General features: G+C 35.2%; 1 protein-coding gene across 2 annotated transcripts in view; it reads right to left on the reverse strand.

Annotated features, from left to right (window-relative positions):
- Positions 1–23,880, reverse strand: part of LOC129033762 (contactin-4) — a 988,873-nt gene that overhangs the window by 842,756 nt on the left and 122,237 nt on the right. The window lies entirely within an intron of this gene.

Below are 23,880 nucleotides of genomic sequence, written 5' to 3' on the forward strand. Positions count from 1 at the left end.
CACAGAATCTAAACATTTTGGGGAGGGAAGGTAGTTGCAGGATGAGAATGTCCAAAATATGCAATTACATTGTATGATAATTTTTTTAAAAACACATCAATGCTTTTAAACAGAAACCTAGCAGAGAATATAGGGTTAAAATTTTTATCTGCACCTGAGGAAAATAATTGGGACCACTGACATTCTGAAAAACATCCAGAAAGGTATTTATCTAAGAGCATCTGACAGTGTGAAAATGTGAGAGTGTAAGGTAGAGCACGCATGTGTGCACACAGATGTACCTCTCTGTGCGCCTGTTGCTGGTAAAGTTGAAAGAAGAGGTGAGAAAAAAGGAATAATTCTCAAAAAAGGAACTCTATTTATTACTAGGATTTAAGTACGAATTCATGAAAACTATAAAAACTTCAGCAGAGCTAGACAGTTCATGATTACTCATAGAAGACATAGTTACAGGTAGCTGAAAAGTATATAATTTTTCATAACGTGACCAATGAGACTCAATTAATAAAATATTAGGTTAAATTTAGAAATTTTCACCCTACAATCTTTTGTCTACAAAGAAAATACGTACACCCATTTTTATTATTTTAAATCAAAATGCTAAGAGTTCTAAAAACATGTACATGGTACATTTCTAAAACTCAATGTACATTACTATTTTATTTTACTTATTTCAATGTCTATACTTCTGAAGAATAGTTGCAACAGTTTCAATGCAATAGGAGTTATTGGAAAATTAAGTATAGCAGGAGAATCACCCTCTGGGTCAGTGTACACACTGTCATTGCCTTTTTCTGAAAACATGAGAACAATCACCTGAGAATCTATGAATTGTGATATTCCCCAACCTGGCTGTATTATTCATCTTATTGCCAGAATGAATAACTGGCACAAAGTAACTACTCGGAAAGTGTTAAACTGTGCTGGATATTGCATCAATCTATTTTACCCACATATAAGATCTCAAATAAATTAGGGATCTCCCTAGCCTCAGTTTCATCCCTAATAAAATATAGTGAATTTATCTTCTACTAAGTATCTCCCAAAATATATCTCATAGAATACTGATTATTAAATATATATAGGAGGAGTGAGTTCTATCATCCAGATATGCAAACAATTCTGTTTGAAACAGTGGTACATTTTTAGCTGTAAGACTTCTGAGGGTATTTAACATTAAACCATCCATTGTATCTATTATGGAAGACAGATAGTATTTCTCAATTTATTTGACTTCAGAATGCTTTTTAATTAAAATATCATAGTAGGTTGATTAAGCCTTCCTATAGTTATTGAACATTAAATATCATGAATTCTTTAAGTTTATATGTTATATAAGCACTTATTTTCATTTACTAGCTCTAGAAGTGTTTTCATAGAACCATTACAGCATTTTCAGATTCAGAGCACAAGCTCCTGAGCAATCGCTACATGTTTCCATGGTTGGGCTGACTTATCCTGTTCCCTCTCCTTGTTTGTCTCTCTCCTGATGGGTCATACTTTATTTAACCTTTCCTTTTATTTGATGACTTTATTCTCCTGATAATCATAATTTCCTTTCTAAACCAAGACTGTCCAATGGAAATACAATGCAAGGCACCTATGCAGTTTGAAATTTTCTAGCAGTAACATTTAAAAAGTAAAGAGATAGAGACAAAATTAAGTTTAATAATATATTTTATTTAACCTAATATACTCAAAATATCATCTCAACAGAGAAACAATATAATAGTGAAATAGTTCATATTCCTTTTTTTTGCACTTATCTTCTGAAACCTGATGTTCATTTTTCACTTACAGTACATATCACTTTGGGCACACATTTAAATTTCCCAATAGCCACATGTAAGTAGTGGCTGACAGACTGGACAGCACAGCTCTACAACACATATAGCAGTCCCCACTTATTCATGGTTTTGCTTTCCACAGCTTCAGTTACCTGTAGTCACCCACAGTCCAAAAATAGGTGAGTACAGTATAAGATATTTTGAGATGAGAGATACACACACAGAGAGAGAAACCACATTTACATAGTTTTTTATTAAATTATGATGTTATAACTGTTCTATTTTATTAATAGTTATTAATTTCTTACTGTGCCTAATTTATAAATTAAACTTTATCATAGGTATGGATGTATAGGAAAAACATAGTATATATAAGGGTTCAGTACTATCTGCAGGCATCTACTTGGAGTTGTGGTATGGCCTGTGGATAAGGGAAAACGACTGTACAACTCATCAACATGTTATTTAAAATGCATAAATTAGGCTGAATAACATATTAAGTGCAGTTATTCAAAGATACATTCTGCTTTTTCACAAGGTTTTTACATTGCTTTCAGCTTTGTCTCCAATATTTTCCTGTGGGCAACCAGCCTATACTGCACAAGTATGGTAACTTACACCACTGAGAATGTCTTCAACACTGATTACTCTATCAAATGAGAGTCTGAACAATGACCTTTCTACATGTAAAATACTAAAGGCTTCAAGAATAATGCATGTAGAAATCTCAGAATTTTCATTTTGCCCTTATCATTGAGAAAAGCATTATTTAACTTGTCCATAGTGAACTACACTATTCATCCACTCCATTTTGTCCATTTACTCATTACTAACAAGCTTTAACTCAAGGGTGTACAATCTTTTGGCTTCCATGGGCCACATGGGAAGAAGAGTTGTCTTGGGCCATACATAAAATACACTAATGATAGCTGGTGAGCTAAAAAAAAACAATCTCATAATGTTTTAAGAAAGTTTATGAATTTGTCTTAGGCCACAATAAAAGCCGTCCTGGGCCGCATGTGGCCCATGGGCCACAGGTTGAACAAGCTTGCTTTAATCCTTTAATACAGCCCACACATGGGCCTAGAAATTCATCATATAAAAATGGATATTAAGGTTCCACTTCTAACAGAACCTCTTGTCTTATTTGGGAGAGAAAAATATAGTAATAACCCAGAGCAGTGGTTGCTGACATAAGAAAAATACATAGAGTTACAAAGTAAAGTCAACATTACCTTGGACAATCAGGGAAGTCTTCAAAGAGCTAGGTCTTAACAAAGGTAGGTCTCAAAAGAAAGCTATGCATTTGCCAGGTTTAAGAGGACAGTGGCAGAGGATAATAATACATTCCATGAAGGGAGAACAGTTATTTGCTAAGTATGGAAGTATACAAATACAGAAGCATGGAGAGCTGAGATGATGAGGCAACTTAGACCATGCTCAGCTTGCACCAGATTTTGCATACCAGGCTAAGCAAGTCAGCTGAAATATTTTAAGAAGAAATGTTACAGATCAGAGCCTTCAAATTTTCCATCTTTTGTTCTAAATTCCTGCCATACTTTGGAATATCTATATCAGTAGATTTTGACTGAACTGTTATACGTGATTAGTGTTTTTATTGAAAGTTCGTCAACTCTCAAGATACTGGTTCTCTGTGAGATCATGAGGATCTGAATAAAACTTCTTTAACTGCAGCCAGTAATTTGTGATGCACGATATTATTAGTCCCCTTATAGTTTTTACTCCCATATGTGGAAGGGTGAAATGTCCAGATCCATCTTTATTCATTTTGTATCCATAGATAGATACACTCAATAGAGCACAGGAAGATTGAATTGACTATTCAAGGACAATTTTCTTACCTCTACAAGTTTAAATGATGCTTACTATGGTGTATGCATATATATTTTGACCCTGTAATCTGCTATGAACTCACTGGAGAATTGATGTTAAAAAAGTGTCTCTGCTTCATATTTACCTATGTAACAAACCTGCACATCCTGCATATGTACCCCTGAAATGAAAAGTTGGAAAAAACATTGTGCTTTAAGCTTTCTTTTCTTATGAACCCTTTCCTGATGAATCCCTTCTATCTTGAGTCTGAACAACATATATAGCCTCTGCCTCATCAACTTCATGTTATGATATGTGGACCAAATCAGATGAAACATGTGAATGCATATAGTACATTCTATGACATGGTAGTAGCCATTATGGTTGTCACTACTGCTGTCATTTATATTAATATTAAATATACATTACAGAAGCAAAGCAAGAATGGTCAAAGAAAATGGCTATCATTTTGTGATTTCTATTAGAGATTTCTTCCTGACCCTTAATTTTAAAAATTATTATGCATTTAATGTATTTTAAAATAATTGTGTTCTTCCCAGTACTAATATAAGTTTTTGATGGTCTTTCACCCAATACCTAAGACCATGTATGCAGATGCAGACATGCTCTTTTTGTTCTTGTATTCCTCAACGTTTAGGAATTGTGTTTGAAGTTAAATAAATGATGGCATGAGATGATTTATCCAATGGGGCAGAAAACAAGAAGATAAGTGAGATCCTTTGAAAAGGAACAGAAATAATTGGCCCACCCACTGCAAACACAGCACTCAGGAAAAATCAAGCCTAGACCTGTATTACCTTGTCTGGCATACCGTTTTAATTTTAGAAAATAATTCAACTGAACAAGCCTGGATTGCTTAGAAGAGCATGACTTGTGCCAAAGCAGGGAACATGGGGAAGAGAAGTATACAATCTAATTGGGAGGCAGATACAGAGAGAATGTGTTTGGTCACAAAGCAATGTGTTCTGGATGAGCTCCAGTGGAAAGACAAGCTGACAGTAGTGACCTAGAGTAAGGAGTTCTGACTGCAGACATCTGAAAGACATTGCAGAAGATGCAGACATTAAGCTAAACATTAGAAGCCAAACACAGCTTTGGCAGGTAAGAACTGGAAGGAAGGGGTATCCCTGGAAAAGAGAAATGAATGAGCAAAGACAGAGAGATAGGAGCAAATAATGAGTGAAATGGCAAGTGATAATAAGTAGCAGGAGGATAAGGAACATATGATGAGTTGATGGTTAGAAAAGCAGAGAAATAATCATGAGAACACTCTTGATGTCAGCATTGTAACTATCTATCCAATGCCTGGAATACCAAGCAATAAAATGTAAACAATAAAAAAGAAATTAATTTACTACAGTAGTTATGATATTTACAACTTTTCTAATTAGTAGTACACTGGCCCCTGAAAATAAGTAGACCTAAGTGCTCTATTTACATATTCATATTATCTCAATAAGTAACACACGATAAATATCCATTATTTTAATTGTTTATTTTTAAATATTTCCCTTAAAATTTGTTTATACTGATTTGCATGCTTTTGAAGGGGAATAACACATTTATATATTGCCTTTGTCAATGCCGTGCTGCAAACCGCCCTTTGCCATAAAAATATATTTTTTGCTAATGGCATATAATCAAGCACGCACTTCATTAGTCATTAAAACTTACTACAAATATTCAACAGCTTTGTATCAATTGCAATGAAAACAATGAAATTGATTTCAAACTGTAATGCCTGTGATTTGTCTCATAAAACACAGAAAAAATCTCCCTGTGAAAAGAAATAAGATATGCAAAGAACATTTTATTCTCACTGGATTTACAAATGTTTAAAATATAATTTTTAATATCTAGTATTCAAAACTAAATTTTAAAAATGATGTTAGTGTCTTAATAAGCTTCATTGCTTGACATTACCATTTTCATACATGAGTTACATAGTTTTCCTAAACAATGCAATGACTAAGCTTCCATATGTAGGTTGAATCATATGAAACCGACACTATCTATTGTTCACCTACAAAATTACAACTTCGTAGGTTTACTCTGATATATTAAAAATCATAAAATCATAGGATTTCAGAGTTAGAAAAAAAGTTTGAGAAATCTAGTGGAGTCTTTGGCCTGGTTTATAAAAATTCCTTCTAGTATGAAGTAATGGTCATTTGATATCTGCTGTTGGTATATTTGGAAAAAGGAGCTTAAAATAATACATTAACAGGAACAAAAGGAGCATTTAATGCAAAATAAGTCCAATACTCAAATTAAATGGATCTTTCCCCTTATTATCCCACTTTAGATAAAATTTCATTTTAAGTAAAGGAACAGAAAAGGAAAAAAGAAAACATATCTCAAATGAATATCTAACCCCACAATATGAAAGGCAACTGAAGATAATTTAGTTTTTTAAATGACCAGAGTAAAGGGCATCCAGGACTTACTATCTAGACTAAAAATACAATGCATTTATTTCTCTAATTTCAAACAAAAGGAACTAAGGTTAGCATTCTTAGATAACACTCTTTCATTTAAGTAACCTGGAAGAATCAAGTGAATTATTCAAATCCAGAAAGGAAAACCACTAAGAAAACAGATATTTTAATGCTCTTCAGTCTGCAACCTATCCAGTAAGAGAGAAATCAGATAAAAGATAACCTTGAGCTAACAAGGTTATGAGGGATTCTTTCAAAATGAGTGATTTTAAGATGGGTCAATCCTGAGTTTTTATGTCAGGTAGGGCAAAAGGGTACAGTGGAGCCTTCCTTCCTAGATCTGTTCCCATCCCATAAAATTCAGCAAGAAAACAAGAATATTGGGGACCAAATAAATTAATTGTACCCTTTTATTGTCTTATCCCTATAAATGAATTTACCTTTCTCCCTTGTTCCCTGTAACTTCTTAATTTATTAATTATAATAAGAAGACTGTTATTGCAGTCTTACCAATACAAAATTATTAACCTCTAACTTCAGCTTTTTGAATTATGAAATAAAAGGAACCTAAGAGACCATAGGATTCATCTCACTGACTATAAATAAGGAACTGAGCTTAGGGAAACTGAATTGCCCAAGATCCCACAGCTTATAAGAGCAAGATCAGGCCCCACAAGACTTGCTCTACACTGCTGATCCATAGTGTGATGGCCTAGCAGGATAGGATACTATCCCCTTTGTTGTAATTTGGTCATTTTTGCTATGAGATTTGAGGGTATGTGTGTCTGTGCATGTATCTGTGTGTAGCTTAGACAAACATTAGCAGAGTTAGGACTCAATGCTATACTCATTAATTAATCTTTCTTAAATGGTCAGTAATCCTTTTTAAGTCCAAGGATCGTCCACATAAATCAAACTCTGTAATGCCACAGGATTATCGGCAACTGAGTAACCAAATACAAATCACATTATTAACACAGAATTACTAAAATATAAATTGCTAAAAGAATCAAATAAATTGATAATTCTCCAGTATATGATATATGCACTAAATTAAAAGTTATTAAAACAGAGAACTTTGTATAAAATTAAAAGGTATTAGGTTGACTCACTTAAAAGATGACTATTGAGAATTTTTCTAATAAAAACAGAGCCAGGCCGGGCGCGATGGCTCACGCCTGTAATCCCAGCACTTTGGGAGGCCGAAGCGGGCAGATCACGAGGTCAGGAAATTGAGACCATCCTTGCTAACAAGGTGAAAGCCTGTCTCTACTAAAAATACAAAAAATTAGCCGGGCGTGGTGGCCGGCGTCTGTAGTCCCGGCTACTCAGAAGGCTGAGGCAGAATGGTGTGAACCCGGGAGGCGGAGCTTGCAGTGAGCCGAGATCGAGATCGCACCACTGCACTACAGCCTGGGCGACATAACTAGACTCCGTCTCAAAACAAAACAAAACAAAACAAAACAAAACACAGAGCCAACTGATAATTAAAAATCACAACATATAAAATAATTTTTACAGGAGTAAGTTAGGTTCTAAAACACACACTTTGGCAACATTCGGATTTTTAACATAGCAAAATATATACATTTTATTAAAAATCACCAAATATTGAAAGCCAAATAAATAGCTGAAGGGAAAGCATTAAATACACTGAGGATTTTATTTAGCAATTCAGATAACAAATTTAAGATATTTTCTAAGATTCTTTTATTTTGAAAAATCTACAATTTTATTATACATCAGCAAATGAAATTTTATTATTAAAAATTTTCTATTATTCATTTTATTGGCAAATAATTTTTGGACTAAATCTGATGTTAAAATTAACCTGCTGTTTTTCAGTTTAATAGAAAATATATTGCTGTTGCATTATATATTGTTTATATAAGACTTAGCTATATATTCCATAATTCATAGGGAAAAGTAGTCCCGTCAAAATCAGTAATCAAAACTGTTATACAGTTCCTAGAAGATAATACATATTTATTTATTCCTTCACCATATAATTATTTACTTATTTAAATAAAACGGTACATATTCCAAAATATGTTATTCCTCAAATTCAATTGTTCACAGCCTGCAAATTTAAAAAGTGAATTTTACAATGAGGAATAAACCTAGACTTTTTTTTTTCTTTAAAATAGTCAGTTACTTTCCAGGGGTATCACTGGTTTTATAAAAACGTCTCAATGGCAAGTCATGTTAAAAAACGTTCTTCGCTGAATTTACAGAGGACCTGATTTTATTATGATATTTTATAATCTGTTTAATAAGTTACCCTGATGAGCAAGAAAATTATCACAGTAAATCTATTTTAAAAATGGCCTATAGGCTGATTTAAATCTGAATATCTTAAGTAAGCAAAATTAATTATTTAATCTTCATATGAAAGTCAAACTGTCTCACTTAAAATTAAGGGATAAATTTCATCAGATCATAAAAATACCAATATTCATTCCTTACAAACTACATGAAAACAACTCCCTTCTTATCACTTAACATTTCTTTAAAATCCCTGCCAAATTTTTAGACCAGAAATAAAATATTTTTTAAAACCTGAAATCTAACCTTCAAGAAGGTTATATTAAATAAGTTAGAGAAGGTGCACAGCAATTATAAAGCTTTTAAATGACATAAGGACAATCCAAGATTTAGAAATCCCTCTCTCTTTTTACTCTCAAAGATTTTACACTAAACCTTTCTCCCTTTTTGCTTTTCCTTTTGTTTTTGTTTTTGAGACAGTATCTTGCTCTGTTGCTGAGTCTGGAGTGCAGTGGTGGGTTATAGCTCACTGCAGCTTCAACTCTGGGCCTCAAGCGATCCTACTGCTTCAGCCTCTGGAGTTTCTGGGACTACAAGTGTGAGTAACCGCACCCAGCTTACGGTAAACCTTTCTAAATTTAAATTCCATGTGATATTCTGCCTCCCTCTCATACCTCCTATGCAGCCAATCCACGACTAAGTCGAGACCATTTTACTTCATTCACATCTCTTCATCTTCACCACCACCTCCCCACAACTTTAGTAGCTAGTATGATCACAAACTGACTCCACAAACTTTAGTAGCTAGTATGATCATCCCTCTTATCTCAACCCTCTTAAGATGCTTCACTGTCTTCCCATTACTCATAGAGAAAAGGCCAAAATTCTTTAATTGGCCTACAAATCCCTGCACTGTCTGGCCTTTGCCAAATATTCCCACCATCTCATCTTCTATCATCCTCCATCTTGCTCTCTGCAGTCCAGCTACACTGAAGAAGTTTCAATTTTTAAAATGTGCCATGTTCCTTCCCATTTCAGGGCGTTTGTACGTACTCTTTCTTCTGGCACGATCTCTCTTAACCCTCTTCTACCTATTCATTCTATTTCCCTACTTGATATGTGATCTCCCTTGCTATCTCCCTCTCTTTTATGAGGTGTGGTTTGTGACTGCAGCTTTAACTGCCCACCAAATGAGAGTGGCATCCTGATGTCTAGTGTAGAGCCTGACATCCAATAGATATTAGTGAGTGAAATTAAAGTGAATAAATAAAAATGATAGTTTGAGGAAATGCTTTTTTAATGTCCCATTTGGACACAGACATGGCTCGTGTTGCTTTCCCAAGGGAAATAATTAACATTATTCCTGAGCCTCCAAACAAAAAGTACTGGGTTCAATAACGACCGTTTAAAAATACTCACTGCTTCTTGAAGACTAAAACAAAACAAAACTATTTACTCTTCACATGTAGTTCAATGAATTGAACATAGCATGTGTGAATAAATATGTATAGAATTTATTCACTTTATGGGGCTTTTCAATTTACAATATGCTTCCATGCACATGATGTCATTTAGACTTTATGTCAGGCATTAAATGACATTAAATGAGCACCTAATGGTATTATCCCAGTTCACAGATACGGAAGTAAAGTAAGAGAGGTTCAGTGGGTGGCCTGTGGTTTCACTGCTGATCAGCAGAGTGGACACTCCTATCTTCAGCTCCTACGTACTTCCTGCCAAATTACAGAGTTTTAGCAATGATCTAGAGGATGTAAACTTAACAACTGCTCCCAATGAGACTATCCTGTAACTTCATAATGATTATGATTATGTTGCTGCTACACAGTATTTTCATAATAATGTGTACAACTTATAGTACCTTATATCTAAAGAAGCACTTACTTAACATCCCTCAAAACTCAACTTGACCAACCTCAATTTCCTGAACCCTTCTCCATTGAATTAAGATGGCCCACTGCTGTATCTCCTATAATAACATTTCCACTTGCACTAAATTTTTTGACTAGTTTACTGAAATCTTTCCTTCAACTACACTGTATGTGTACTGAAGCAAGATAATGCCTCGTATTTGTATTCCAGCACTTAGAACAATGCCTCTCTCAGAGTGGCCACTGAAAACCTGGGTGTTAAGTGGATGTATTGTAACAATAAATAAATGAGTTAATATAAAATAAATGATAGTAAATAAATGAATTAGCCCAAGAATATGCATAGTACTAGATGCTCTTGTTACTTCTAAATTAACAAAATTTACAATCTAGTGAGATCATTTTACTGAAATCTAGTTCTCTAGTTGGCATAGTAACCATTAATCAAAATACATAACCAAGTGTTCATCATATAGGATAGCAAAGCTCCTCTTACTAAACAGTTAACAGACAACACAATTTGCATTGGGGAGAAATTTTATTTTAAGCAGAGAGAAGAGTTCAAAAATTTATAAAAACAATTATAGGAATTTAAAAAAGGGGAGGAAAATAAAAAGATACTGAATGTGTTAAATGTCAACATTTTTAAATATTAAATATTTACTGTAGCATGTTGAAAAACAGGCTAAGATATTCCTTTCCTGGATAGATATTTGAGGTTCTGTGTTTGTAACTGTATCAAAGTTAACTTGGATAGTAATAAGCTGCTTAACCCAAATAGTTTTTAGGTTATCATAGTATGCATAATCCTAGTATGCATAACCTAGATAAATGTACAAATTGATAATGTTGGCATCATTACATCTCAAACTATTCACAATAATCATTCATTTCAAACTGTAGTCAAAAGACAAATAGAACAGGCAAAAATAAATCCTTTTTGTCTCTGAAATGTATAAACTTACGGGTGTTCTCTGCCACTTGGTTCTTTTGTTAGTTCTGAGTAAGCTCTGAGACAGCAGATGTTATCTATACAACAGATAAGCCAAGATAAATAAGAACTCAATTTTTCCAAGTAAGTACGGCCTTTTTTTCCCCAAAAAAATAAACTCAGGGCAATACTGTTCAAAGCAAGTGAATAGATTTTGTCAAAGCTTCAAGCAACATGAAAGACAAGTTTCTGGTCTCCAGTTAGCATAAACTAGAATCTTCTGTGAGTGAGAGAATACTGAAAATACAATCACATGTTCCTCTGGCAAAGAAACTGGTGCTACTTCTTAAACAAGAGAAAAAGAGAAGAGAAAAAAGTAAAAGAGAAATATGCACTTTGTGATGATCACACTCATAAAATGATCAAGCTTATTTTGGAGTCGCTGATAAAGATTAAAATAAAATTTCTTTATGACAAAGGCAATCAACAATGCACCTGCCTCATGCTAAAGAAAATTATTTGACTTTTTCCTAATGTTAGGTATTGTACCCAATCCTGCTAGTTTCATAAAAGGGCATTTAATGAATTTTCTTATTAGAATCAGCAGCATAAATCCCCATCAACAATTTCTTAGTCCAGTGTCCAGAATAAAGGCAAATCAGATAAGTAGCTCTGTATATAAATGAGATGAGCAGAGACTAACTCCACAAGCTGATGAAGTTTGTAAGGCTTAGCCAGACACAATGAAAACTTCCTCTTTTTTTTCTTTCTTTTTTTTTTTTTTTTTTTTGAGACGGACTTTCGCTCTTGTTGCCCAGGCTGGAGAGCAATGGTGCCATCTTGTCTCACTGCAACCTCCTCCTCCTGGGTTCAAGTGATCCTCCTGCCTCAGCCTCCCAAGTAGCTGGGATTACAGGTGTGCGTCACCATGCCTAGCTAATTTTGTGTTTTTAACAGAGACGGGGTTTCACCATGCTGGTCAGGCTGGTCTCGAACTCCTGACCTCAAGTGATCCACTCGCCTTGGCCTCCCAAGAAAATTTCTTAAATGCATATCCATTACTGGTTTTCTTGCCAAATGGCAGGTTGCCATTTCAGAATCTACCAGACAAATTATCAGCTGACAACAAGGAAAAATTACTAGATACCTAACAGAGCAAGAAATTATATGGCATTGCTGGAATCGTGAAGAAGCATTACCAATACTAATTGCATAAAGTAGATTTTCCAGGTGATTTTTTTGTTGGATTTTCTTCTACCTTTTGCTTTGTATTTCACTTCTTATTTTAAAAGGGCATGGATAATTCTGAGAAAGGAAAATTCACTGGGCTCAAATTAGGGAGTCCTGACTTTTCCATTGACTTTCTTAGAAAAGTCTTTACTTATTATAATGAACTTCTTCATCCACAAAATTAGAGGAGTAAGCTAGATGACCTTCATGTCCCTGCAACAGATAATAACTATGATCTAGGATGATTCTATTATACGGCTGCTTTGTTAAAAGGTTCATTTGGGGGTGAGGGGGTGGGCACTGAAATTAGCACCAAGAAAATGGTCTGAAGATTCTCAACAGATTTGATTTCTCAAACCATCTATGCCTATCCGGGTTCACTGGAAATAATCCTTACATAAATACTATTATTCCTAAATTAAGTAATACATGCTGAATAGTATTGGCCTAGTTCAGAATAGCCATCTATATGCTAATCAATGCATATAGCCCTAAGGGAGAATGCAGAATATATCACAAGACTGCAAAAAACAAAAACAGGCAAAGGCTTTTTAATCAACCGCTTAAGAGGTTATGTAGAAGCCATACGGTGGAGTTATGAAGTGTGTTTCTAGTGGAGAATGCCATCTACTGACAATAAAGTACTCAATATTCATATGATTTTATTGAGTGAAGAGTCAACAGTGGATTTCAGACCGGGATCAGTGAAGAATCTGGTATGTAAAAATTAAAGGCCATCAATTATTAGCTTCCCTTTGGGGTTTCTGTGGGTATATGTTTAATAACTGTCATATCTCAAAACAGTTCAGTCTGACCCCCATTTAGTTTAAAAATATAATCATAGCAGCCAGAGCAGCTAGCCATGCTTGAATAGTTTGACTGCTCTTAACAGGTGCCCCATTAACCAATTTCTTTGCATGCACTCAGATTTCTATCAGAAGTGCTCGATTCATTTCAGAGAAGAGAATAGGGACTATTCATAAAAGTAGAATCTTTCTTCCCGGGTTAAAAACCTCCTCTGTCTCTTCTTTCCACTCAACCTTTCTTATGACTTCCCACTCATAATAAAGTCATCTCATTTAGAGCTTGTTAATCCCTTGGTCAAGCCATTATGTAGAGGTAAAGGGTGATAAGAGCTAAGAAAAAAACTTGATCTCAATTATAATTAAATAATGCAAATGAAAACAAACATATTTTCACTCTTAATGTTTTCGTCTATCGAGTTGGCAAAGATCAAAAGTGTTACACTGTTGATAAATGCCTGGGGTAATAGACATTCACATACATTTTTGGTGAGTGGCTTCATTAGTACAAACTCTATGGAGTTATTTAGCAATATTTATAAAAAACTAAAAACAGCCTACCTATTTTTAGATATACAGTCTTTAGACAGCCTATTACTGGTCAGAATAGCTACCAAAATAGGGTTGCTGTAAAGATAAAATGAGATAATGCATGTAAAGAGTATAAAAAAAAACTTGCATTGTACTAGTTTTAATAAGCATTGATAAATCTTACCAGTTGTTCTCATTCATTCACTCATCAAACATTTGGAGTATGCTATACAACACAGTATAGTGGAAAAGATCTTAAGCTTTGCAGCTAGAGATACTTGGGTGTTAAGTTCAACTACTCGGAATGTTTTACATAGCCCTGTAAACCCTGTAAAATCGGAATCAATTATTAATAATTATACTAATTATTTAGCAGGCTTTAGACAGTTAAATGAGGCATTGACTGTAAAAATTAGCACAATTTCTGGTTCAGGTCATTGTTTTTATTTTTATTATTGGATGACGATGATGATGTGATCAAGTCATTTTAGGAAATACTACAAAATTTCAGACAGGTCTCAGAAGAGAGTCATATTCGCGAAGGTTTAAGAAAAGTACATGTGTGCACTACATATATCTATATCTAAAACATGGTATTTAAATGCTCTCTGGTAAGCTTTGTTATTTAGGGAAAATTCTTTATAGAAATATATAATTCATGTACAATCCTATATGTTAATTTCATACGAATGTGTTGTATTGTGTTAATAAATACGTAAAAGGCTAAGAAAAAATACCAAAATCCTTGCAATCTGAATTGCAATTAGCATATTTGTATCAGTACATAATTGATTAAATAAATTGAAGAGTACTTTAAATATTTTCTGGCTTTTTCTTCTCTTTCTATAGTAAAATTACATTTTAATCATTATCAACCATTCGTTTCAGATAAATGACAAAAAGAAAAATATGTGAAGAAAAAGTGCTTTTATTTGACTTTAACCCAAAATAACCAATTTGATTCTCGTGAGCCTTGGATGTTGCTAAGGTACATTTCTTAAATTATAGCAGCAATTTTTCCTCAGAAATCTTCTAATTTTGTTCCAATCACTGGAGTCATGTTTATGTATTTCCTTGCATAGATATAGTACTTCCTCAGAGAACTCTTGAGAATAGAAACTCTTTATCAGATGATTGAATATCAGTGAGATGACTAGCCAGTTAGGTTAAAAATATAAAAAGACATTTACATTTAAACAAAAAGGAGATCATCTGAATGACAAAATATGGGGGAGTTAAGGGGATGGATTAGGGAAATTTCTTCCCAGTCCTCTTCTCTGAGCATCTCCATGCCTAAGCATGGCAACTGTACTATCATGCTATTCAGAGCCAAGCTGTCCTACTTGGTAACCACCACTAGCCAGATGTGACTATTGAGTATTTGCAATGTGGCTAGTATGAATTGAAGATTTAGAGCAAAAAATGAGTGTAAAGTATCTAATTGGTAATTGTTTTAATATTGGTACAGTAGAATGATAATATTTTTGACATATTGTGTTAACTAAAATGATTTATTAAAGTAAATTTCACCTGTTTCATTTTACTTTTTGGTGTGAATACCAAAAAAGTTTAAATTATATTTTTGATTCACATGTTATTTCTTTTGTTTTGTTTTGTTTTTGAAACAGAGTCTCACTTTGTCGCCCAGGCTGGAGTGCAGTGGCATGATCATGGCTCATAGCAGCCTTGACCCCCTGGGCTCAAGTGATCCTGTCACCTCAGTCTCCTGAGTAACTGGGACTAGAGGTGTGCATCACCATGCTCAAGCCAATTTTTGTATTTTTCTGTAAAGACAGGGTTTTTGCTATGTTGCCCATGCTGGTCTCGAACTCCTGGGCTCAAGCAATCCATCTGCCTCAGCCTGCCAAAATGCTGGGATTACAGGTGTGAGCCACCGCACCCATCCCTCACATCATGTTTCTATTAAACAGTGCAGACACATAACATTATTATTCATGACACAGGTATATGACATGTGTTCTTTTGTATGCACCTGTGGGTGCTTCGATGGTTCCAGTGATTAAGCTGGTTTCTAAAAGGAAAGAACTCATATTATCGGTACAATCCTATCTTCACTGGGCATGGGAAGGCTGGTGCAATCCCATTATGTGGGTCCAAATTTTCCCCTCTCAAATTGAGGCACTGCCCAGCATGGTGTTGAAATCAGAAAGTTTGAGTTTCCAGCTGGTATACTTGGAAAAATCACCTAAACCTTCTGAGTCCCTTTTCTTATCTGTAAATTTCTTGTTGTCTACCTGAACAACCGTATTGCTGTGAAAATCACACAAGGTATATATGAGAGCTCTTCAGGTTGTACACACTATGGCACTTGAGGTGGTATTAATATTTAGTTTTATCTAAACAAATCGCATTTGGAAAACCTGATCGTTGGCAACCCACCCAAATTGGAGCAAAAATACCACACCTGTTCTGTAAATGTACTGCTGTGTAGGACAGGTGACAGCTGATTTGTTCAATCGTAAGTCACAGCTGGGATTGTTCAGAGCTGGTATCTTTTCAAAACAAGTAAATAGAGTAGGGGTCTCTAATAAAGCTTAATATTGATGGCCACAGTAGCAGCATTCAGAGTAGAGAAACTTTAGGTTAAGAACAGATTAAAATTCCATGATGAACACGGTTTCCTGATAGCTGACAGTCTGTCTCCCTCACATTCTCATGCATTCACTCATCGAACATTTGGAGTACGCTATACAACACAGCATAGTGGAAAAGATGTTAAGCTTTGGAGCTGGAGATACTTGATTGTTAAGTTCAACTAATCTGAATGTTTTATATGGGCCTGTAAACCCTGTAAAATTGGAATAAATTATTAATAATTATTAGTACTTATTCGGCAGGTTTCAGGACAATTAAATGAGGCATTGACTATAAAAATTAGCACAATTTCCGGTGCATAGTACTCAGTAAATATTAGTTAAAATAATAATACTTACTCTTATTTATTTACTATATAAACATGAAAATACTTTAAGACAGAGGCTCTGCCCTCAAGATATTATCTAGGCTATTATCCTTCAGCTATATCTAAGGAAGTGTTAGATTAGATATTTTCAAGTACTTAGGTAACTATATGAATATTCGGCTGTAATTCTAATGTTTAGCACTGTATAATTAGAGTCTTGATTTTTGTAAGGGCCTATTCAAGAAGCCTCATGACTTTTATGAACTGAAATGCATTTTACCTAATAGATTTCATTTAATCAATCTTTTAACACTGGACTTCAGGAAGCTCATGTGGAAACAGTGGTTCCCTCTGCTACCACTCTTAAAGCTAGGCTAAGTATCCTATAAATTGGACCTCCTTTGAAATCATTTTTTAATAACACCCAAAACCCATTATCACCACATCCTAATGCAATAATCATTTACTGTGGTCCTATGAGATAAATGATGAAATACATCAATAACTTCTCAATTCCTTTCATAGACCTGGTTCAATAAACTCTTAGTATGAACAACCATCATCTTAGCCAACTTATTTTTTCTACAATAAATGAATGAGTGGCAAGGAATTCCAGAGAAGTCCCTATAGGCCAATTCTACAAGGCTAATGCATTAGCGTCCTCAAAATAAAAGTTGGAGCAATTTGTAATCATTCTTATATATAGCAGAAGCAAACAGGATCCATATGGATGCAGAAAAGTGGTTCTGACGTCTATCATCAAAATGAAGCACTGATTTTCTCTTAGTTTGCAGCTCTAAATTAATTGAGATGTCCAAATTTCCATATTCTAGAATAACCACCATCAAATCAATCAACCCAATCCTATTTAATAAATATTAATTGGGTTATAGAAGAAAATCTCACTCTCAAAATACAATGTTGTTTTTAAATAAGTCTAAATTCTAATAGTCATTCATACATATTACAAGTTGTTATAAATATTCCAACTAAAACTCAGCTCTCAGTAAGGAAATTAGTTAATCATTAGACCCTCAGTCTTCTGATCTATAAATGAAGACAATAATATGTCTATAATACCATCATTTGATACATTAGAAATAATGTATATAAAGCCCTTATCACCATCTTATCATTACTGTTGATGATGATGTTTTCTTTATTTGCTAAGGCAGAGAGATCTGCAAACTTGTTCATAAAGGGCCAGATGATATGTAATTTCAGCCTTGCAGGCCATACAGACTCTCTGAGAGCTACTTACCTCTACTGTTGTAGTGTAAAAACAGCCAATACTTAAACAAATGAGTGAGACTGTGTCCCAAAAAAAGTTTCATTTATGGACAATAAATTTAAATGCTATATAATTTTACTGTGAACGAAATATTGTTATTATTTTGATTTTTTCCACTACTAAAAATGTAAAAACCACATTTAGGTTGGGGGCAACACAAAAAGAAGAAGAGAAACCAATTTGGCCAGTGGGCTACGGATTGCCAATTCCTTGGCTAGAGGAGTCTGATCAAAATATATATAAATTAAATATATAATTATTTGGCCAATTTATTTTTGAAAAAAATCACTTGTAACTAGAAATGCTTTAAACCATATAAAAAACCATATTATTTTCATTTACTTAACTTAAATTTTTGTAATCTTTGGAAAAAATAAACATTTTGTTTTCACTATTTAAACACCCTTAATTTGCAGATCTTTCAGTAATACTTTACTTCTAATAACAAAAGTTCAACTATGGTACTTCAAAGCACTGCAACCAAATTTACTTTGAGTGTTTGTTAAACATATTGCTTATTTTCCTTACTAAATTAACTGTGGTTTGTGAAACAAACAAATGAATCCAACAATACAGGATGTAGAAACAATTTTCAATAAATAGGTCTTCATTTACTATTTAATCTCCTTTCTGCCACTGACTTAAAAGCATCTGCCAGGAAGAGGTGCAAACACCATATTTCTACAGTTACATAATGTTAATTATAATGGAATTACACTACAAATAAAATCTTAATCATGCCGGCCACTCTTCCCCATGTTCTTATTACTTACCCACAGACTCCCAATCCATTAAATCTGTGAGGCAGCATTAAAATGGGTGGAAGTGCAGAGAGAGAGAAGATGAATCTGATTTGGTCAAAAGGTCAAGGCATAGTAATTTGGTCGAATAAGTAAAGTGGGGCATAATCTTTTCATCCTTTCATACCTTATGCTTTTAACGCTGGATTATGTGCAAAATGAACAGGGATACTAAATATTAGTCAGCTATGATGAGACTATGAAGCTGGCTGACAAAAGCACCTAAGGATGGACTGCTGAGGTTCATATTACTTGCTCTCTTGGCATCAAATTAAAGAGTTTGGAACTATTTACCTAGCATTCCTAATGTATCCATATTTTATCATCTACCAGCTTATCTTCTTGACTGTATTTACAATGAAAAGTGAAAATATAGGAATGTAAAAATAAATAATAGAAGTTTGCAAATCCACAAAGTAGGTCTCTTTCCTTTTTTTGATATGACATGCCATTGGTCCCCAAATAATTAAAAAACATCACAATGAATGCACATATCTGCAAATAAATAAATACACAGGTAGTAACAGAATGCAGCATAGAATAGGGTACATTCTATTACATTCTATACAGCAAAATTGACTGGCTTTTGTGAGCTCAGTCACTTACATATCTGTGTGACATCAGATAATTTACACACCACTCTGTGCCTCAATTTCTTCATTTATAAAATGGAAATAATGATCACAGCTACTGCAAAGAGTTACAAAAATTAAAGTAGTTAATATTTTTAAAGTTCTTATAACAATGTCTGGTACATAATAATAATTATCTGCATTTGTTAAAAAAAGGCTAAAATTCTTATTCAATAATATATAGTCTATATTACTGCTTTATAATACTTGCATTTTCATAAGTCACTACTAAATGGCTCTTTTTAGATCTCAGTGAGAAAGAAAGTTTTAATAAACTTAATAAAGTTCTTAATGAAGAACTTAATAGCCCTATCCATGATAAATATTTGCCTATGATGAAGGTGCAATGGAAATCTAAGGGTTGTTTTCCTCAGATACCACTATCTCTGAGCATAATTAATGAAATGAAATTACAGGGCAATAGGGCACTTATTTCTAAAGCAGCTAATAATTAAGGTACCGTTAACCAGCAGTGTAGAAGATTTGACTTCCCCATAGTAATCCTGAAAATCTGCCACTTCAGTAGCTCCTGCTCTGTATGTAAAGTGGTTATGCTCAATCCAGTGCTTTTTCCTCTTCCAAAAATCCCCATAAACTATTGTTTCCAAACTCACAATTCCTCATCAATAAACATGATAAGATTCTTACGGAGCCCAAATAGCAGCATACTACTTTGCTAACTACGATAGGGAGTGTCAAAACGAAGACGAGGCAAGTCCAACCTTCAAGGATATTATAATCTATCTGAAGAAATAAAACATAATAACATAAACAAGTAAGAACGTAATGGCAACATAAAACCATACAGCAAGGAGGTAAAAATTATATATGTAAAAAAAAGTAAACATGGGTGCCGTATTTTGATGTCTTATATCTACACAATGCTTTTACCAGTATTTAAACACATTTATTCCCCCATCCCACTCTGGCCTGGCAAATAATCCCTGGTAAACAAATTATCTTGGCATTATGGATTACCAAACAGAGCCTCAGGAAATCTAAGCAACTTGCTCAAGGTCTTAAAGTTAGAGGGAAAGCTATAGTGCAGAATCCAGATCCTTGTACTCAAATCCAAGATTTTAAAACTACAGCGGGGTCACTCTATCCCCTAAGAGACCCATAAGATTCAAGTACCTCATGACAACTTCCTAGACAGAAGACATGAGCCAGTTCATGATGAGTGGGGTCAGATGTGGGCAAGCTGATGGCAAAGGAAGGTCACCCCAAATGGGGAATGGTGTCAACATGAACAGTAAAAAGAGCAGCACAGTAAAGAATAAGTTTAGATCAATGACTTTAAATGGAGTGCTTGTGGAAGAGGCCCATGCTGACAAGAATAGAAAAGTCGTGAGATAGTATTGTTCATTTTCTATTGGCTGTACCAAAGATGAAGGGAAAGGATCTGGGTTTTTGTTTGTTTGTTTTTGTTTTTTGTTTGTTTGTTTTTTGAAATGGAGTCTCGCTCTGTTGTCCAGGCTGGAGTGCAGCAGCGCGATCTTGGCTCACTACAAGCTCTGCGACCCGGGTTTAAGCAATTCTCTGCCTCAGCCTCCCGAGTAGCTGGGATTACAGGCGCCCACCATCACACCCGGCTACTTTTTTGTATTTTTAGTAGGGGGTTTCACCATCTTGGCCAGGCTTGTCTTGAACTCCTAACCTTGTGATCCACCCGCCTCGGCCTCCCAAAATGCTGGGATTGCAGGCGTGAGCCAACGCGCCCAGCAGGACCTGGGTTTTAAAGCAATTGCACTGAGAATTACTAAGCTAAATTCAAACCTTATTACTTCTTTTTGGGGGGGGGGTGGGTACAGAGTCTCGCTCTGTCGCACAGGCTGGAGTGCAGTGGCGTGATCTCGGCTCACTGCAAGCTCCGCCTCCCGAGTTCACGCCATTTTCCTGCCTCAGCCTCCTGAGTAGCTGGGACTACAGGCGCCCGCCACCATGCCCAGCTAATTTTTTGTATTTTTAGTAGAGACGGGGTTTCACCGTGTTAGCCAGGATGGTCTCGATCTCCTGACCTCGTGATCCGCCCGCCTCAGCCTCCCAAAATGCTGGGATTACAGGTGTGAGCCACCGCGCCCGACCCAAACCTTAGTACTTCTAATATCATTTTATGGCTCTTGAATATCTAATATGACTTACAGACTAAATCAATGTGATTAACTCAGGAATCCCAGAGCCAACTGATACCCCATACTGAGCTGACAGGATGTACTTTAGTAAATCTTAACATTTACTGCACATTTAGGATGTTAGAAGCATTGTGCTAAAGTCTTCTATATTACCTCATTTAATCTTCTCAACAACCATAGCAGGTGTGTCAAGGATTCCCAAGACCAACCCTCTACTCAGAGATTCACTAGAACTCACAGGACTCAGAATCTAAGCTGTACTCATGGCAAAAATATATGACAACTGTGCAGTAATGGTACACAGTTGGATAATAAGGGGAAAAGACCCAGGTAGAATCTGGAGGAAGTCATGTGCAAGCTTCCTTATGCTCTCTCTCTCCCATGAGGTGGTCTCACAGACTATGGTCTTTCCCAGGAACAAAAATGCAGCAACACATGTGGACTATTTCCGTCCAGGGATGCCTATTAGGGACTCAGTGCCCAGGTGGGTATTTTTTGAGAGGAGCAGGTGAGGAAGGAGAAGCTGGTCACATAGGTATGCTCTGCCTACTGTTGATGCTCAGGACACACCACCCAAAAATATGACTGTAGAAGACCAGAATGTGCCACCCTGAAATATATTTCTTTGGCATACATTTGGCTGGTTATTCTAAGAAACTGCAGCCACAGGAGTAGCTCTGAAAAGCTGTCCTTTTGTAAAAGAAACTTATATCTATAAAAGAAATCTACATTAGTAAAAAATATCTATATGAGGGCTACTCCAGACAACTTTTATTACCTGAAAGATATTTATCTGCATAAGAAGATACCCTGTATTCACCTCACCCTCCTATCTCTTATCTCTCCACACCTACCTGCCCCCCAAGAAGCCCCAAATTCCTATCCCTTTGTGTAAGCTCAGGACGCTACATAAGCTTCAATCGTCTGACCCTTCTTCAAGTTGTGGGACCCCATTTTGTGGGATGGCTGCACTTACATATGTAATTAGGGTTTTTTTCTCTGTTAACCAGCCTTGCGTCAATTTAATTTGTAGCCCAGCCAAGAAACTAAAAGGAAAGCGGAAAGCCATTTTCCCTCCCTTATACTACCATGTACCACAATTCCAAACTCCCAGAAGGATGCAGGCATGCAGCATAAACCACATTGTACAGTCTAGGCATGGTGATCCACTCTAATCAGTAAGGCAGAATTTTATATCTGTACCAGCCACGATCCCAGATGCCAGCCAAGGGACATTCTCATAAGCAGGTCTCTGTCAGAATAGCATTCTCAGGCCTACTCTGTCAACTCTTTTCTGCACAGGAGGCAATAATAATTATTATTCCACATAGTTGAAGCAACTGAGACACAGAAACATTAAGTAGTTCACCTAGGGTCCTTGATATTCTAAAAATCATACAGTGTGTCAGCTTGACATCTCCTAAAAACAGACACTGAGTTAAGGGCTTATATACAAGAAGTTTAGTTTTAGAAGGGATACCATGAAACAGAAGGGGGAAGGATATATGGAGGGATGCCTAGGAAGCATGGGAAAAGCAGGGATGGAAAGCTAATCCAAGAATTTTCTCCCATGTTTTCTTCTCAGAGTTTTGGCTCTTATATTTAGATGATTTGTAATTAATTTTAAATTAGTATTTGTATATGGTGTGAGGTAGGGGATCTGAGATATTTTGAGCTATGCATCAGCTAAAAGATAGAAATGTTAATGTGAATGAAAAATTTAACCTAAAATCCAAAATGTAGAAGTTTTCAGACTTCCTCAGAGGAAAAACAAATGTTTCCCTTTACATTAAATTTCCATCTCCACAAACTTCCAACAAAAGGCCCACAAATCTGGGATGCATCAATGCTTTCATTCTTTTAGCATAAGGAAGTTATTTCAGTACAACCAACTATATTCTGTCAATTACATATGATACCTCTCCAAAATTTCTCTATTAGATGTTTCATCAAAACTCTGCAGGCAATGACTACTTAGAAACAAGGTAGAATCACTCAAGCAGGATTATTTAATGGCCCCACCCCAAACTTTACATTCTGGCTTGAGATGAAGTATTAATATGCATCAAGATTGTCCTTTCATAAAATGGACAGAAATATTCACTTCTCTACCTTTTTTCTGATAAAGATACTATCAGAAAATCTGAGTTCTAATTCTTGTTTTTTCCAGAGTCAGTCTCCTTGGATACCTAAGATGTATCCTGAGTAAAAAGTTAATAATGAAGACAATAGTAACAGTTATTAGTATTTTTAGCAATTGGCATTTATTGAGTACTTTCTATATGCGAGTATGGTGTCAAGCTCCTTGCAATTATTATCTATGTAATTATCACAACAATGAGGAGATATCATTATTTCCTTTTTTCCGATGATC

The sequence above is a fragment of the Pongo pygmaeus genome, chromosome 2, assembly GCF_028885625.2.
Source record: "Pongo pygmaeus isolate AG05252 chromosome 2, NHGRI_mPonPyg2-v2.0_pri, whole genome shotgun sequence".
NCBI classification, from domain to species: domain Eukaryota; kingdom Metazoa; phylum Chordata; class Mammalia; order Primates; family Hominidae; genus Pongo; species Pongo pygmaeus.